The sequence below is a fragment of the Ictidomys tridecemlineatus genome, chromosome 8, assembly GCF_052094955.1.
Source record: "Ictidomys tridecemlineatus isolate mIctTri1 chromosome 8, mIctTri1.hap1, whole genome shotgun sequence".
Classification (NCBI taxonomy): domain Eukaryota; kingdom Metazoa; phylum Chordata; class Mammalia; order Rodentia; family Sciuridae; genus Ictidomys; species Ictidomys tridecemlineatus.
This window is the reverse complement of record NC_135484.1, coordinates 152,054,918-152,073,384: the sequence shown is the minus strand read 5'-3', so window position 1 is coordinate 152,073,384 and position 18,467 is coordinate 152,054,918. Positions and strand designations below refer to the sequence as shown.

The window sequence follows — 18,467 nt, the reverse complement described above, 5'->3', positions numbered from 1 at the left end:
CCTTGGCTTGTGGCCACATCACTGCCACCTCTGCCTCTGTCCTCACACCTGCTCCCGCCCCTCTCTTCTAAGGACATTTGTGATTGGATTGAAGGCCCACCTAGAAAACCCAGGACAATGTCCCCAGGGCAAGAACCTTAAGCACTGGTGCAAAGACAAGATTCTCCTTCTTTGGTAACAGTGACAGGTCCCAGGACTGAGAACCTGATCATCCTGGGGGGTGGGGGAGGGCTTACCCAACGCAGCTCTGCCCCCTCCTGGGAAGGTGGGGCTTCCAGCCAGACAGTTAAAAACTGAAAACCCAGCAAAGCGGAGCAAAACTTGGTGCCAACAGGCGTGTTGTCAAGCACTCTCTACCCGAGCTCAGGCGCGTGGTCCTGTGGGGCTGTGAGGCTCCGCTCAGCTCCTCTCAGACTCTCAGCCTGGCTGAAGCCGTCATTCGGGCTGTTTTCCTTGGTCCCCCCCGCCATGCTGTCTTTATTGTTCTGCTTCCCACGTCTGTCCCAGCTATCATGACTCTACACGGCTTGTTGTTGCTATTGCTTCATGGTGTTCTTGTTGGTCTGGGGCCTGTCTCTGCTCAGCCAACAGAGCAGCTACCCTGTGAGACCTGAAAGACAGGAAGCTCTCTGCTGCTCCAAAGTATTTTAGGATCCACACAAGGCCTAAAACTCCTCCCCTCTGCCCTCTCCCTTTAAAATCAAAAATATAAGGGCTGGGGACGTGGCTCAGAGGCAGATGAGCCTAACACACAAGATCCTGGCTTCAACGACTAGCATCAAAATCTTTTAAAAAGTCAAATATTATTTTGTACACCAGGCACGGTGGCGCACACCTGCAGTCCCAGCGGCTCGGGAGGCTAGGCAGGAGGATCACCGTGGGTTCAAAGCCAGCCTCAGTAAAAGTGAGGCACTAAGCAACTCTGTGAGACCCTGTCTCTAAATAAAATACAAAATAGGGCTGGGGATGTGGCCGAGTGCTCTGAGTTTAATCCTTGGTACCCCCCTCAAAAAAAAAAATATATATATATATATAAAAAATTTTATGGTGGATTATACATTAAACCACAGTTTCAGATTGTTCATGAAATCATGAAAGAAATATTCAGTCATTATTTCCCAAATATGTTTATTGAGAGGTTGGTTCTGTAAAGTTCTATTAATGAGCATCCTCACAAAACCAGACAAAATAAAACTTAGCAGAAAGCATGATTCCATATTCAAAAGGTTTTTTTAAGAAAGTTAAACTTTAGGACCAGACATCTCAGGGCCAGGCTCAGAGGGCCTGGTCAATTCTCAAAGAATCCACATATGTTTGTGACAAGCCCCTTGTCCCCTTAAGTGACATCATGCAGGAGCCAGGCCTGGTTTTGCTCAGCCTTGTATCTGCTGCATCGGGTCCAGTCCTAACCCACCAAGGTTCTTGATGGTATGTGAAGGAGGATGACAGGAGGGAAGGATGGAGGGACGGAAGGAAAGAGGGAAGAAGGGCAACCTCAGAGAGCCATCGGCTCTGAATGGCCAAACAAAGGAGGAGGACACAGAAGAACAGGAGCAAGACACTGGGACATGCAGACAGTGTCATCAGGGGAATGTTGTCACCAGGTGGTGGGTCCCAGAGGAGAGCTCACAGATTCCCATGCACAGCTCTGTGGCAGGGTCAGCATGGCAGGGTGTCTGGGGCCAGGTGCAGCGGGGTTCAAATCCCAGCTCCACATCCACAGCTGCCATGTGCCCGCGTGCAGATGTGGGTAACAATCCCTGCTCTCTGGGGCTGCTGACGGGTGTAGAGGCCGTGTCCCCCAAGACTACTAGCAGGTGGGATCTCTGAAGAGCTCCCTTTACCAGATACTTTCATCTCCCAAGATCCGCACAAAGTGCTCGACATAAGCATGGCACTGAGAAACACCATTTAATTGATGTATCATTCCCTATAGTTAGTAATGTCTTTCCTCCCTCCCTCCCTCCCTTCTTTTCATCATCCTGTATCAACTAGATAAATACAGTTGCTTGATTCAAAATTCAAAATAAGAGCACAGAGGGAACACTCTCCTTCTGTCCCCTGGGCTCCCGATTCCCAGGCCATTTCACAAGCAATGGGGTTTCCATCGCCAGCTGCTTATAAATTAGGTTCACAATAAAATATTGTTTGTTCTGGGTTTAAGCAACTCGAAACAAAGCATTCTACTGTCCTTCAGTCACTCCAGGTCTGTCAGCAAGGCCAGCCTGCACCACCCAGCTGTTCCCATCCCTCCTGTGGGCTCATCAAGCAGTCTGCTTAATAGAGACCCACCACACAGTTACTCCTCCATGACCAGTTTTCAAAGGCTCAGCACAAACACTGAGATACATCTGACGTGAAGACGGTCTCAGCACAAACACTGAGATGCGTTGGATGGGAAGAGGGTCTCAGCACAGCTCAGTGCTTTTGAGAGAAGATCTGCTGGGTATAGGACCATGTTTCAATGGCACCCACACGGCGAATCAGAGCAACCAACGCCCTACAGAAGGGCAGAAGTGACAGCAATAAAGAGTTTGGGTTTGGGGTTTTGATGCTGGGTGACTTTGGATTTTAGCAACATGTTAGGATCCAAGATGGTTCCATAAGAAGGGGAGGCGGAATCCGAGATCCCTGGGGTTGGCCAGGATCCACGGAGGTGACCGACCCTAAGAGTGAGGTTGAAAGAAGATTAAAAACCAAGGACAAGAAGCAGCATCTGGATAGGAACAGCAGAGATATTCTGGGTGGAAAAGCAATGGAAGGACCGGAAGGCCAGGGTGTGCCTCGGAGGACACAAGGCGAGAGACTGCGTGACCAGTCAGCAGGGAAGGGGCGGCGGCACTGATGCAGACCCCAGTCGGAAAACAGGACGGAGCCCACCTTGTAGTCTGCACGCACCCTCGGATCCCCTTTTCTGGGCACCTGCATTGCCTCCTGTGTTCAGGGGAGACCCCTGTTCGAGAGCCTCGGCATGCACAAGCCCCAGGGGCTCAGGAGATGCGCCCTGAGACAGGTCCTGGCATCGGGATCCTGACAACAAGATGCTTCTTGCCCTTGTCTGTTGGCTTGCTGCACGAATACACTCCTCCTGCCATTTGGCTAGAAACCGATGCAATATATTTAGGTACCACAGTTTAATGATGATGGAAAAGTGGGAATTTTGAATTGGGCTATGGAGTTGAGCAGAAATGGACAGAAGTTTTTGAAGAAAAACATTCCATGAACTTTCACCCAAATTCTCACACTGAGACACATGCTGGAAACCTGTTACGATAGGACCAAGGTTTCTTTACCCTAAAGACAGAATGACAGCAAGTGAATTTTGTTTGTCCTTTGAACTATACCAATCTGCAAAAAGTAAAATAAAAGAGGCCCAGCACACATGCTTGTAGCTTTGGGTTACATTACCGTCTCTTTTCTTCTAATTGCTGTGGCCCAACGTAGTGGGAATAATTCCAGCACAGTTGTCCCATGAGCAACTGTGCCAGCCCTCATGGCTGCTCCATTCCACACCCGTCTTAGGAACTAGTGTCCTGGCAGTGCCGGTGGTATATGACACTTCTCCAGAGGAGGACACAGACAGGAAGGACAGCTCCCCCGAATGTCAATTCATGGCAAGGAATAAAAGAAGGAGCAGACACCCAGGGTTGCCACACAGAGCCTGAGAGCAAAGAACCGACCGACACTCTGGGGTGTCTTGAGTTTTCAGACTTTTCTCTCACCCCGTGCACCCCAATGAAGGAGCGTGGAAGGAGCTGCATAAAGCACCCTACTAGGCTGGCTCACTTGCTCTAACACCTAGAGGCCACCCTTCAAGCCAGCCAGGAGCTGCACAGACCCAGGTCCAAGCCACCTTGAACCTCAATGACGCACAGCAAGGCAAATACACTGGCCACGTAAGTTCTGGGGTGGCCTACTGAGGGAGGTTCAAGTTCTCTTGGCTCAAGAAGTCTTCCGATCCAAGACACCGCACCACCGTAGGATTCGCTAAACTAGAGCAGTGACCCAGATCCAAGGAATTGGGGACAAAGCAGGAGGCCCATCATGGCCCAGTTCTGCTCTAGGTTTTTAGAAACCCCGTACTGGACAGGTAAGACCTTGGAGAGTACTATCTGTGTGGGAGAGGGAGAGAGCAAGGGAGAGACAGAGAGGGGCAGGGAGGACCAAGCCAGGGCAAAACCAGGCTAGAGCCAAAGAGAAGTCTTCAATTAAGAGTTTCAACTGAGGAATTGTGAGCCTGTCCACAGCTCTTCTTTGGAACCTGACTTGGGGGGAGGAGAAAGGATGATCCCCGAATCATTTTTATTTTGCTGTAGAATGAGGACTGGATGAACATTGTTACAAATCATGCTCCCAGAGTTCCTTACAAATAATGACACCTTCCCACCCACAGGCTGCCTGCAACCTGCCCTCTCAGGAATCCACAAATCCAGCAGAGTAGACCTCCTCTTTTTAAGCCTGATTAAATAGTTAGGCCTCAAAATATATCCACAGTATTTGCAGAATAAGAGGAAATCTGATCAACATGGAACCAGACAAAGGGTCAGGTGGAGTCGGTGCTTCAAGGGGACCTTTCTCCCTTCCTGGTGGACACTGTATATCCCTAATCTAGCGCAGTCGACAGATGGGCATTGTGCCATTTACCCGTTTGACCACGTGAACCAGACATTTCTCTGAACCTCCATTTCATCACCTGTAAAATGAGAATATTACTAACACTTAATACATGGGATTCCAGGAAGAACCAAATAAGATCGTGAATAAGACATTGTTGCAAAAATCAAAGTTTATGTAATGATTACTACTTTTCTGACATCATATAGTATTTTTTTAAAGAGAGAATTTTTTAATATTTATTTTTCAGTTTTCAGTGGAATCAACATCTTTATTTTTATGTGGTGCTGAGGATCGAACCCAGCGCCCCGCGGATGCCATGCGAGCGCGTTACTGCTTGAGCCACATCCCAAGCCTGACATCATATAGTATTTATTCCGAATTTTTTTTAAAGCCCGAGTGTGCCAGAAACCCATTTCAAGACCCCACAGTGATCTGATGCTAAGCCTAAATTACTACAATGATTTATTGGTGTATCCTAAACATAAAGTTTTTTGTGTTTTTTGTTTGTTTGATTGTTGCTTCCGATTTTCAGAGACTTCTCTACATGTATCTCTTGGGACATCATCCCACTGATCATAAATGTGTTGACCCACATGTTCTGGGATTTTCCAGCAGGGGAGAAAAAAAAGCATCACTATTTTCTATCTCTGGAGAATCCTTACATCTCATAATCTTCCCCTCCCCCCAACCCCGGGCCTCACACACGTTAATAAGCAAGGGCTCTACTACTGAGCCATAGTCCTAGACTAAAACATGTATTTTTTTAACATAAAAGAATAAGGATAGGAGTATGAAAATACATTATTTTTTATCCATGCTCAAATACTTTCCCCCAGTTGTTGCCAAATTGCCCAACACTTAACCCAGTCTCAGCATCTTTCTGTATCTTAAGCCAAGGATTTAGTGGCTGTGAGTTTACACTTCTTCAAGATTATGAAACACTGTTGCAGAATGCCAGAAAAGTTACATTTGCCTCATGGCAAAGGAATGCTGGGCTTAGCAGCTGCCTGCGTGGCCAGGCTGGGCAGGTTCTGCTGTTCACTTATACAGGTTAGTTTTCAGAAATTCTTAATGTAATAAGCAGAGGATACTTGAATAACCTGGGTCCCCATAAGATCAATGACTTTGGTTTGCGTTTCTGGCTGGTTTTTAAAGCCATGATTGTGTACACATAGCACAAGGCTCTATTTTGTATTTTTACATCAATAATACATCTCTCCCCACCCCACAGCCTGTGGACGGCTGGGGGCTGTCCTCTCTAACTTCGTTCTGACACTTGGCACAGTATGGGTGCTTCCCAGGCCAGGGAGCTAGCCCATCAATCCAGGCCTTTCTGAGGATCCCCTTGGCCATGACCAGTTGTCTTGGGCTACTATAGTTCTCAGGAAATCATCTTGGGGTTTCTCTGAAAGGTGTTCTCACTCATAAAAATATACAAAAGGCCAAGATGTGGAGAAACTGGGGCCCTCAAAAAGCTGTAACATGGTATTTCCAACTTGGAGGACAGGCAGTTTCTTAAAAGCTTAATAAAAATGACCATACCAGGGCTGGGGCTGGGGCTCAAGTGATAGAGCGCTCACCTAGCATGCATGAGGCACTGGGTTCGATCCTCAGCACCACATAAAAATAAAATAAAGATACTATGTCCACCTAAAACTAAAACATAAATATTTAAAAAAATCATCACATCAACCAGCAAGTTCAATTCCTAGGTATCACCCAAGAGAAATGAAAGCATAGGTCCAGACTAATGCATGAGTGTTCACAGCAGTACTTTTGATGATAGCTAACAGAAACAATCCCCACGACCAGTACCTGATGACCAGGTCACCCAAGGGGCACATCTCTACCATGGAATACCACCAGACACTACAAAGGACCAAGGGGCCAGTACATGCTACCATGTGGAGGGACCTCGTAAATCCAATGGTAAGCAAAGCAGCCAGACAAAAAGCCACTGTGTGGGTACACTCAGGTGGACACCAGGGACAGCTGATCTAGAGGCAGTGGCTGCAGAGTGCTTGCCATGCCAGGAATGGGCCAACTCGGAAGACTGGTGGTTCCTTAAAGGCTTAGGGTGTGAAAAGATCCAAAAATGGTGACGGCTGCCCAACTTTGCACACTTACCCCCCAAATCACAGAATCCCTGAATTATGTGCTTGAAACACCTCCAAGATATCGACTCACCCCTCCCATCTCAGGGTGCCAACTACCCCGAAACCATGAGTTTGCTGAGTTGTGAACGTCGTTAGTCCCACTCTGAGTTCCTCTAGTGAGAAACCCAAAAGAAAAATAAAATCCTTATTTTCTAAGCCACTGTGAGTTGCATCTGACGCATACAGACGAGAATCGCCTCACCACAGCCTGCTCAGCGTTGTGTGTTTCGGATGCACCTCTAATTTTGGACAAAGAATATAATCTTAAAAATACACATGTGTGATGATGTGTGTGTTCAAGCATTTCTAACTACATTGTGATTAGCTATTAGGGGTTCTGAGGCACACTTAAGATGCTACCTAGGCAACTTCAATCCAAGCTTGGACTGGTGCTTGTCACTCAGCCTATCTCCGCCCACTCCTCTTCATGTTAAGCCTGAAGCAAATGGTTTCAGCACCCTGCATAGAACCCAGATACCAGCCATACCGGATTATACCCCCAGTGTGCTTCATACCCCCAGGCTTTTGCACATGACATTTTTTTCTCTTTTTTATTTTCCTGTTTGTCTTGTTATTTTCTTTGGGGGACCAGGGATTAACCCCAGGGGTGCTCTACCACTGAGCCACATCCCCCCAAACCCTTTTATTTATTTTGAAACTAGGGTCTTGCTAAATTGCTGACGTTGACCTCAAGTTTGTGATCCTCCTGCCTCAGTCACTGGGATTTCAGGAGTGGGATTACACCTATAGCACACATTGCATTTTCCAAACCTAGAATATTCTTCCAAAAGGCTATCTATGCGTCTCCGCTGGGCACAGGAGGTCCACACCTACAATCGAAACAACTTGGGAGGCTAAAGCAAAGAGATCACAAGTTCAAGGTCAGCCTGGGCAACTTAGCAAGACCCTGCCTCAAAATATAAATAAATAAATAAGTAAAAGGCTGGAGACGTAGCTCAGTGGTCGAGTGCTTGCCCTGAATTCAATCCCTAGTACTGCAAAAACCGAAAACAGGAAAAGCTATGCATCTGTTTAATTCCAAATCCATCTTCCCTGACCCCAGCAGATAGTGACCCCCTCCGGTTTTAATTCTGTACTCGGTGTGTATCACCTTCTCCGTCAGTCACTGCGTGGGAACTGGGTGCCTTGTCACTATGACCCCTTTTGTGAATGACAAAGGGTTTGAAGCCGAAATACAGCTCTAGCTCACATTCGGGTGACTTTGGACAAGTCACGGCACTTTTGAGTCTTGATTTCTTCTCCTATGAGATAAAATACGGAGCCTCCCATCTCCCTTGGGCTGCTGTGAGGCTGTCCTGCAATAAGACGTTTGAAAGGACCTCCATCAATTATAAAGTACCAGCGCATTTGAGTTAGAACAGACGTTTTAAAGGTTCCTAATGGACCATCCCTTTGAGAGCGAGGACAGGCTCTCTGCGTTATCAGAGTTCACCCAGCCAGGCCCTCCAGGACACTACAGCCAAAGATGGGTCCTGGCTTCTCCTCCACTCCCGGGCTCAGCAGCACCCTCCTCCTTCCCCTGGGAAGCCCCTTCTTCCCCGGGCTTCCTCCCCAGGGGGAGCCCCTTCCCCTTGCTCTCTGCACCCTCTCCCCTGGAAGCCCAGGCCCTGACACCTCTGTTCTCTCCCCCCTGGTCCCCCCCCATCTCACCCAGGCTCATGGCTTTAATGCCATTTAATTGCTTCCAACTCACAAAGCCGCACCTCTAGATCACTTCCCTGAAACCCCAATGACTAGCGAATGGCTTAAACGCTTAAAAAGTGTCTTAGTCCCAAGGTGTTCCGGCCGAGCTCCTGGTCTCCCAGCCTGCAAGCCCACTCCTCTTTGTTAAAGGCTTTCGGTCTGTCCAGGGACTTGAGCCAAAAATCTTGGAATCATGCAAGACTTTAACTCTCTCTCTCTTCCCACCCAAGGCACTAGAAAAACCTCCTCCGGCCTGAACTGTAAAATGCATTCAGAATCCGACTCCTCGCTGCTCCACGCTGCCTTTACCCGGTCCACACCACCATGGCCTCTCACTGGGGTCTCCGCTCTCGCCTTTGCTCACCTCTGTTCTGGTCTCCACCCACCAGCCAGAGTCTCCCTGTCACACACGAGTTACATCAGGTCATTCACTGTCCAGACCCGACAATGGCATCTCACCAACCTTGGCGTCAACTCCACAGGCCTGGCCTCAAGACCCCTGCTGTCTGCAGTGCATCCCTCTTTCCACCCTGCGCTCACCCACTCCAGCCAGCTGGCCTCCCGCGGTCCCCTGTTAAGTCTTCCTCTTGTCCTTCCCTCCATCTGAGGCTCCTCTCCCTGATGCCTGGAGCTCCTTCCTCTGCTTCTTCACGTCACTTCTCTGCGCCACCTTCCCCAGAAGCTCAACCCTCACCATCTTACTGAAAACTGCCCTTCCTGCTCCCTTCCTGCTCCCGTCTCCTTTCCCTGCTCCATTTTCCTCAATAGTGTGTCACCTGGGAACACAGGGCTGACTGTCTCCAGTACAAGCTCTAAGAATGCAGGGGGTATTACTTATTTTGTTTACTTATGGGTCCCAATGTTTAGAGCAATGCTTGGCACATCGAGAGCTCTGCAGAAACAGTACCTAAAAGAATTCATGAAACTGGGATGGTGGCACATGCCTATAATCCTAGTGACTAGAGAGGCTGAGGCAGGAGAATTGCAAGTTTAAGGCTAAGCTCAGAAAAAAAAAATCAATGAAGAGAGGATGAATGAACAAGGTAGGTTTCCTACATCATGATCGATATAGTTCTAAACACTTATGTCTTTAATGAGTAATAATAGGCAGAAATATCATCCCAGTTCTCAGAGACGGCTGGCATTTAAGAAACCGACAAATTTGAGGCTATGAGGAGAAAACAAAATAAATTCGAACACAAACAAGTAACTTAAAAAACTCATAGCAAATAAGTAAGTAGAAATCAGAACACAACTAAGGACCCAGAGAATCACCTCTGAGACTTATTGTGAAAGTCAAAGTTAAAGAAATGCTTCTTATTAACTTATAAGATCCTTAGCATGTATCATAGTCATCACTTCTTGAAGGCACAACTACACGATCAGACTTTCTTCCTGTGAAAGTTTATTGAAAACACCTTGGTGGATCACTCTGATCACAGTAATTTAAACTATTCCAAGTTGATGAGCCGTGTTAAATATCTAAAACCATAAAATTTGATATCTATTATAAAGTTATTAAGTATATTTGTTTATAACTAAACAATTAACAACATAAAGACGAATCTTAATGAATTCATCATTTTAAACTCTGACATTACAAGCTGTTATGTTAGCAGTTGCTATGTGAGTAACATATAACTTTCTAATGTCAAAGAAATGCTTTCAACAAAGTTTTGGACATGACTTTTTTCAAAAGATCTTTTCCTATGTTGATAGTGATCGAGTCCATGTTTTGAAAAAATTTTAACACTATCATCTCTAGGCAAGTGTCTGCTAGCAGATTACAAATGTGAAGAGGCAATACTTGAATATACCTGACAGAAACTTTGTGAAGGTAAAATGAATATAATCTTCAACCTAAATAATCACTCAGAGAAAACAATACGTCTAGGTAAATTACAGATCTAGAAAAGGAATTTGCAACTTGGAACTTCATTTCAGAATGATACACTAGTCTTCCAAGTACCATTCATATTAATCACGAGTTTTTTGTTTTTGTTTTTTATTTACAGAAAGACCATTCAGTAAAGACTAATATTAGAAAACACACAGCAATACTTCTTGGGCTCCTTATCAAGAAGTATTGATAACTCAGCCATTACTTTATATTTTGGCTGACAAGTGAATAAATAAAATTGTTAAGTCTATCCCTAAGTTTGTTCATCAATAGCAATGGAAATAGTGTATTTGAGTAAACTGGAGTAAACCAGTGCTAGAAAGTCGCCATTATCTCAATTTGCAGGTTCTCCTGTAGGGGAACAAAATGGCCACAAGGTCTGAGAGGAAGCCCTGACCTTCGGCTACTTACACGTAGTGGAGATGAGTTCAAGAGTGTTTGATGAACTCAATGAACAGGCTTTGAGTTGGATAAAAAAGTTGACAGGATATATGTTCAGAGAAAAATTAATTAAAATACATGCAAACTGTCCAAATTGACTGTGAATATTTCTGGTTAATGTGGTTTGAAGTTTGTGGGACAATTAAGAAAGAAAATCTGATGAATTGAAACATCACTAATTCACTGTGAAAGCTAATAACAGTATCTTTCATTATATTTTATAGATGCTCAGCCCTCACCGCAAAGTGTTTTCTTACATATGTGTTTTTCAAAAAATAATAATCCCCTCAACAACTCTATGAGATAGGTGTTAGGATACTCATTTTACAAGTGAGAAAGCCGAGACCCAAGGAAATCAAGGAACCTGGCCAAGGTACACACTGATTGCCTAGGCTGGGCTCCCAGGTCCCTTCTGTTTCATTCCAAAGTCTGTCTAAGCCTCTGAGACCAAGCCTGGCCTACCATTAGAGACGAATTCAAATATACCCACTTCAGATATTGGTAGGTGAAACACCTGCTGGGAAGTAAAACTGTACTCTCCACCTCAAAAGAAGATTCCAGCAGGTAAGCTTTTAGTAAAAACACATAAAGGGAAATTCCATTGGGCACACTTTGCTAAGGTATTCTTTACAGAAAATGTAAAGTAGGTTTCCCAAAGTTATCTTCCTGTAGCTGAGCATTCATACAAAATAATTATGACTAATTCTCACTAAGGTTTCCATGTCGGCACCTCTGTTGTTCAACAATTGGAAAATAAACTTCACAGGAGAGGATGTGTCTTAATTATAGAAGCAATCAACAAAGAAGATTTCGTAAAGATTAACTAAACCTTCATTTTAGAGATCATAAACTGAAGTTCTGGATGGCCGAGGAGCTAAGTTTATACAACTCGAAATAAGAAAATCACAATACTTTTTTAACTCATATCAGGATAAAAATGTTTTAAGTAATTCCTTTGACCAGACCATGGAAAGAAAACTCTCATTTTCTAAAGCAAACCATCACTTAAACAAAGACAGTAAACACTATATCAGAACTAACTTTTTGCGTTACTGCATTCTCACAGATATAAAATAAATAAATAAACAAATTGTGAGATTTAAAAGAAAGAATATAAAACTTGGTAGCCACTATAAAACCTAAAAGTGAAGGTCAATCAAATCTACTGGTTCAGTCACTAGTCAAAGTTTTTTTCTTTTTTCTGATAGAACCTGTACTTTACATCGACTCCTTGTTATTAAAATTTCATTTAGTTTTGGCCACTTTTGGATTTCATGTACCAAAATGAAGTGTCAAAGTGAAAATAAATAATGCTTACCATGTAAGTTCGTCTAACAGAGAAACACCCACTATGATATTTATGAAGAAAATCAACCATAAATAAAACAGGGCATTTGCCTGCTGGACCCGTGGCTAAATCTCCTTAGTGGCCATAAACTCACATTCATTATATGTGCAAATGTTAAAGAACACATTGTAAAGTTAATAAAATTTCATCAGAAGTACTCAGATCGTCATTGCAAGTGAAAAAGGATCAATAAAAACCAGTTCCAAACAAGGAAATCTGAAGTTGTAAACCACTTTGATGAGGCCACAGATCAAAACAGGGAGACCATTCTCTGCAGGCCGACCTCTCAACCCCCAGAGGAAGGGCTCACAGAGTGAGAACAAACCTTTCCAGGTGGAGGACTCCCAGTCACCAGGGTGTAGTAATCCACAGGAGGAAGGCATTGCCCCAAATCCCAACAGGGTAACTCTGAAGCAACTCCAATCCAGGAAGGATCTGATGCACTGGCGATCCAGGTGGCCCCCTGATAGATCCAGTGAGAACGCTGCAGGACACCGAAGGTCAACTCCAGAGGTCCCCCAGCCACTGCATGATGCTTTTAGAGGCTCACAAGAATCACACCTGCACAATTAAAACGAATCAAGGTCAGCTTCCAAGTCTCTCTCTTTACACTCAGTTTCCAGACAAAAGCAGCTGTCCCTTAATATAGCTCAGTCGTTGACATGAAAACTCACTGGTGCGCGACTCTAGCACCACAAGAAATCATAACTTGAACAAGTTAAAAGACTGTGTTTGAGTGTTATTAGCAGTGCCTTCGGTCTGACGTTTCATTTGTCTGTCAAGGGTGAACACATCCAAAAGTCCAAAGAAAGCCTCCAGCACTGGGAACAGAAGAGGGAGGAAAGTGGAGAAGGTGATAAATTAGCTCCCTACTTGGACCCAACCCACAAAACACACCTGAGGATAACTGCCTAAATTTGTCTTGCAGAACCAATACACCTCATAATATTTAAAGGCGTCCCAACAGCTAGAGCAAACATTGGCTCACTTCCAGCAAACCCCCAACCTAGGTCTCCGAGATGCCTCTTGCAGTAGTAACCAAGTGAAAAGACCAGCAGCTTTTGTAGTGAAGTGGGAAGCACAGGGAAAGAGATCCTAGATCAAATGAAGACGTAGGCTAGTTTTCGAGAGTCCTCTCCATCTGAGGCAAGAACCAACCTAGAAACCTTCCAAAGTGAAGCGACTTGGGGAACAAAGTGAGGGAGTCTCCCTTCGCCGTGAACGAGGGAAGTGCGCTGCCCGCAGGAGCTGGAACAACCATCCCTCTTTTGGGCGGGCGTGGCCGGTAGAAACAAAAGGTTAAAACACAAAAGGCGGAGCGCAGGGCTGGGTCGGGGGAGCTCCTGGGACTCGGGGGCCCCCTTCCAGGCTAGAACACTGAAGTGGGAGGGGTATGCACAGCGAGAGTTGAGGACGGGTCCCAAAGACAGCAGGGGTCACTCAGGGTGGGTCCTGAAACTGAAAGGGGCCCAGAGGATGGCGGCTCCAACTAGTGGTCCAGGCCCCATCCCCTCCCTCCATCCCGGCATCTCTTGACAGTCTGGAGCTGGGGCTTCCTCCCCCCCACCCCGGCCCCCAGGAAAACTTTCCAAACTCTCGTCTGTTTATTGGAACGCCCTGGACCGCAGAGACCACAGTGCCAGTGCGGCCCCTGACACCAAACCTCTTCTGCACTCTATTGTTACAACCTTTTTGTGTCGTGCGTGGAAGACTGGGAGCGCTCCGCAGAGAGTTAAGTTATAAAACGGGTGAAGAAATGACCCCCAATCCGCCCCTCTTCTTTTTTCAAGGAGCAAAATCGAGGCTGGAGTGGGGGGTGAGACTGGTCTGGTCCCCGCCAATATGAGCCTTTGCGCCTCGCGTAAGTGCGCCACTGGGAGAAAGTGAGCCCGTGCCCCCTCTCTGGATACCCTCCTCCCACCCCACCCCCAGCTCTTCAGGGCAGAAGCACAAGAGGGAAATGCCTGCTTGAGTTTTGCCCATTGGAAACACAAAATGAAGTAGCACAATCCATGGAAGTTCGTTACAGAACAAAAGAGAAGGGAAGGAGAAACGGGGGTACCGAGTGCCCTGGCCAAACTTTGCCACTAGCCTACACCGTGCCCGGCGGGAGCCGGGCGAGCGAGGGGCCGGGAGGTAAACAAGACGACAGTCTCCACTCACCTTCTTCCCCACTTGGTCGCACTTTGGAGAGACGTGGTTTCCCTTGTTGCAGTCGGCGAGGCTCTAGGACACTTTTTTTGTGGCCTGACAGCAGAGAAAGTCGCGTAGGCAAAGTTGCGAGAGGGAGATACCCGGGCGTCCGGGGGAGAGGGGAGGAGAGAGAGTTCATCAGAGTTCCCCCTTTTGTTCCCAGTCCCGGAGCAGACAAAGAGGCGGCGAGCGGCGGCAGGTTTCTCCCTCTCACCCCTTCTTCCTCTCCCTCCCCTCCCTCCCCGCCCCCTCCCTCTCCCGCATCTCCCGCCCGGCTAGGGAACCTTCGCGGCGAGCCGGGGCTGCTCAGTCCCCCGTCGCTAGCCAGTCTGCCCGACCCCGTCTTCCCTCCACCTCGCTCCAAACTTTTTTCTCAGAAAAAGCGGGTCCGGTACCCACCCCGCCAACCCTTTTTCCCACCCCCAGCTTCCCAACGCGCCCAAGTCTACGGAGGGAGGGGGGTCTCCAAAATCATTGTTTCCGGGAGATGCACCTCTTTGTTTGCACTTTCCCTGCCAATCAGTGTGAAAGATCCACTTTGGCATCGAGTTTCCGTCAGTTTTTCATCATCTCAAGAGACAAAATGCGGAGGGTCGAGGGTCAACCCTAGAAGATAAAGGCGCTTACACAATCAGAGGTGGGGCGCACGCGAGCCTCTCCATCCTCGATCCTCCACTGGATTCACCCTCCTCCACCCAGCACACCAAACAAGTCGAAGGGGCTCCAAGTGATAGAAAACTCTCCTCCTTCCCTCCCTCGCCCACCCCTAGCCACCCACGCCGGCCCCTTGGAGCGCCCTCGAATCAGCAGGACAAAGGCCAGCTTGGGGGTCCGGCGGGACCTTCACCCACCTCTTTGGGCTACCTGTTGCTGCAGGCGCTGTACAACTCGGTCCAGGGGCCCAAGGGCGGATTTCCAGCTCCAGCATCGCGCCCACCCGCTCAGACCCCAAATCCCTTCCTATCTCAAACTGCCAAAGAAAGAAGGTTCTCAGGATACCCGCGCTCCTCCGACCCTAGAGCAAAGCGCTCTGCACCCGTGACCTTCCCTACCCACTACCTAGTCCTCGCCCCAGAAGACCTAACTCGGGGTACCTAACTGCCTCCCCATTTTACATCCTCTGGTACTGGCAATGCCCAGTTCAGTATCCCCTCTTACCATCCCCTCCTCCGCTGCCTTGTCCCGAACAAAATCAGGTGTCTCGGACCTGGAACAACTCCCCACCCTTCTCCAAGTCTTTTGCTTGACCTCCGGAACTGGGGACCCCCATCTTCGTCATCCCCCACCCTCGACCTCAGCCCAACTGTGGGCCCCAGCTTTGGCTCGCTGAGTGACTGACTGGGAGGCAGTGCTAATTTTCCTTCTAGATCTCATTAGAATTTAAGAAGAAAGCAGCGAGGTGGGAGAAATGGGAGAGAAAGGGGGCCTCCAGGGGAGGCAGTTTCTGGGGCAAAGGGGAAAAAAAAATTCCAAAAGGAACACCCACCCGGCGGCTGGCGGAGGACCCAGTGCGCACCTTGGCTTCCAGCCTCTTTGCTTGCCCAGTCCCACCCTGGAGTTCTTAGCGGGCTGGTGAAGTTTGGGGACAGAGAGTTGGGGTAAAGGGAAGCCTGGGGACTTGGAAGCTGTGTTCCGGCTTGGGCTGGGGGAATGCCAAGGGCGGGGAGCAAAGGGCTCCCGCTGGGTCTGGAATGTCGCGGGTGTGGGTCTCGCCCAGCGACTCCCCGCCAGGTCTCTACCCAGAGTAGAACAAAGACAGCGCGAGGAGCGCTTCTGTCCTGGCCTCTGGGCGTGCGCACCCCGCCCAGTGCTTCCCTCGCACCAGCCCACGCCGCGCTCGGAAACTTTGTAACCAACTTCCCCCAGAGTTTACGCGCGCGGCTCCCGGGCCCCAAGAAACCCGGATCATCGCCTCCCGGGACCAAAGATGCCCTCCACCCTTGCGCCTTCGGTCCCAGCCCGCGTGCGGGTCGGTCCCCAATGCTAGGGCCGCGGAGCGCGCGCTTTCCTGAGCTCCCTCAAAAGAAGGAGTTTTGTTTTATTGTTATTTTGGTTTTATTCAGTTCGGACGCGCTCAGTGTTAGGCCGAGGGATCGGAGAGAAACGGTGGCAAAGAGATAAAGGAGCAGCCGCTAGGAAGGCGGAGGGCGGCGGCTCGGGCTGCTGCGTGAAGCCGAGGGCGCAGGAGGAGTTGGAGCGCGGGCCGCACCCGTCGGGCCGAGTAGCTGCGCGCCGCGATCCGCCCCAGGCTCCCCGTGAGCCGTCACCAGGCCGCGGCGCCGGAACCTGGGACCCACTGGGACCCCGCACCTCCTCACCTGCGGGAGCCGGGACACCTGCGCCGCCTCCTCCCCGGCACCGTCTCTGGGACAGCAGCTCTCCTACTGGAAGCGCAGGAGCTCATCTTAGGTTGGGAATCTCGAACGCACCACAGCCAACCACACAGAGAAAACAGCCCCCACCCACTCCTGTCTGGCGCTTTTTCCTCTTTGTTTAATTAAGATGACTTCCAGAATTCTCTTTTTAGGAGAAGTCTACCCTCCCCCGGACAAACCCTTCCCTTCTCCTATCGTCAGGGATCCGCGTGGAAAATGATGAAAAGTCAGTACTTGGAGACGATGCTTTTCCGCTGCCCCTCGAAGTACTGGAGTTGAGAGGGTCAAGTAACCAGGATAATTTCTAACTTCTAAATAACATCCAGTAGCCGACTTACGGTGCACCAGGAGAACCTATGAAACCATTGCTGACCCTTTGAAAATATTTACTGTTTCTCTTTTCTCAAGAAATAAGGGTCGTTTGCTAGGTGAAAATGACGGCCGCCTTCGGCTTTCTCGACGCTCCTGCGGGTGAGATACTCCTGTTACTGTGTTGCAGACTCCCTCTTTCCCAGCCCGCTTGGGAGCAAAATGGAGGGCCCAAGTCTTTAGCTGGACAGAGCTCCTGTCTCTATAGCAGTGCCCACTCCTGGGTGGACCAGTGCGTGGCCTACTCAGGCTACCTTTTAAAAGGATGCCGCCCTTGCTTGGATGCCACATTTTAAACTTTTTTTTTTTTAAGTTAACACCATCTGTGCTCCAAGATGGATAGTTGAGAAGCCGGTGTATCTGCTCTGTATTGACAGCACTGGAGCCTCAAGGCTTCCTTCCTACTTTACGCCAAGGCCATCTGACTGCGTGTCTCTCCCCTCTCTGTCTAGGGGTTCCTCTGGCTCTAGACCCCTTGTTGCTGATGCAGAGGATGGGCTGGAAAATGGAATGGACCTCAATCAACCTAAGATAGGTTTCTCACTGGGAGGTGGGACAACAGTCAAGGGCATCCCACAGACTCAGCTTTGAGTTTTAGTTACCTACAGCAGTGACTTCTCTCTAAGGAACACTGTGGGCTTGCTGGTTTCCTTCCTCCTTCCCTCCCCTCTTCCCTCTCCCCGCCCCTTTCTTCCCTCCTTCCCCTTCTCAGTCCTCTCTTCCCTACCCACTTCCCTTCTCTCTTCACTGCTGGTGCTACCGGAATCACATCCCAGAGAGACCCCAGTACTTGCCCCCAATCCTATGTCCAAGCTTAGCTTCTTAGAACTCAACCCAAGTTGAATACCTCTCCTGTATGTTCTTCCTAAAGCGAGGGAGGGCAGTCAACTTGAAGAATGAAAAGGCAACTTCAGATTTTCCCTAGAAGAGAAGTTATTTTAGTAAAAGTGTTTTGAGTTATCCAGTTCATTTTCTCTGCAATAGTTTAGGATCAGATATCTTACTGGATGAAACAGAAGTAGCCACAAGTAGAATCATATATCATGTGTGAAAGTTTTATCCACAGATTCATAACAAACACAAAGAACTCCCTTCATGTGATGCTGGGGGCCAGGAATTAAAATCACTTCTATTGAAAAATGAGTTAGAAGTCACTTAGGAGGGAGGTGGGGTGGAGCTCAGTGGTTGGGCACGTGCTTAGCACGCATAAGGTTCTGGGTTTGATCCCCAGCATCACGTGAAAAAGAAGTAACATAGAGGGCTTTTTATGCAGCGTCCAGTGAGATGGAGGACAAGCATATCTTGGACAACATGACCTCACGAGATCTGTGTGCCTTTCAGCAAATTTCTCAGGACACAAACTG

General features: G+C 48.2%; 1 long non-coding RNA gene across 3 annotated transcripts in view; it reads right to left on the bottom strand.

Moving 5' to 3' along the window:
- LOC110598538 (uncharacterized) overlaps window positions 1-14,583 on the bottom strand; it is a 234,546-nt gene extending 219,963 nt beyond the window's left edge. For all 3 annotated transcript variants that reach the window (XR_002484390.3, XR_002484391.3, XR_013425489.1), the window contains exons 1-2: window positions 14,330-14,583; window positions 12,492-12,727 (exon numbers count right to left, since the gene is read on the bottom strand). This is a non-coding gene — a long non-coding RNA (uncharacterized LOC110598538). The remainder of the gene's footprint in view (window positions 1-12,491; window positions 12,728-14,329) is intronic.
- Between the last annotated feature and the right edge of the window lie 3,884 nt (window positions 14,584-18,467).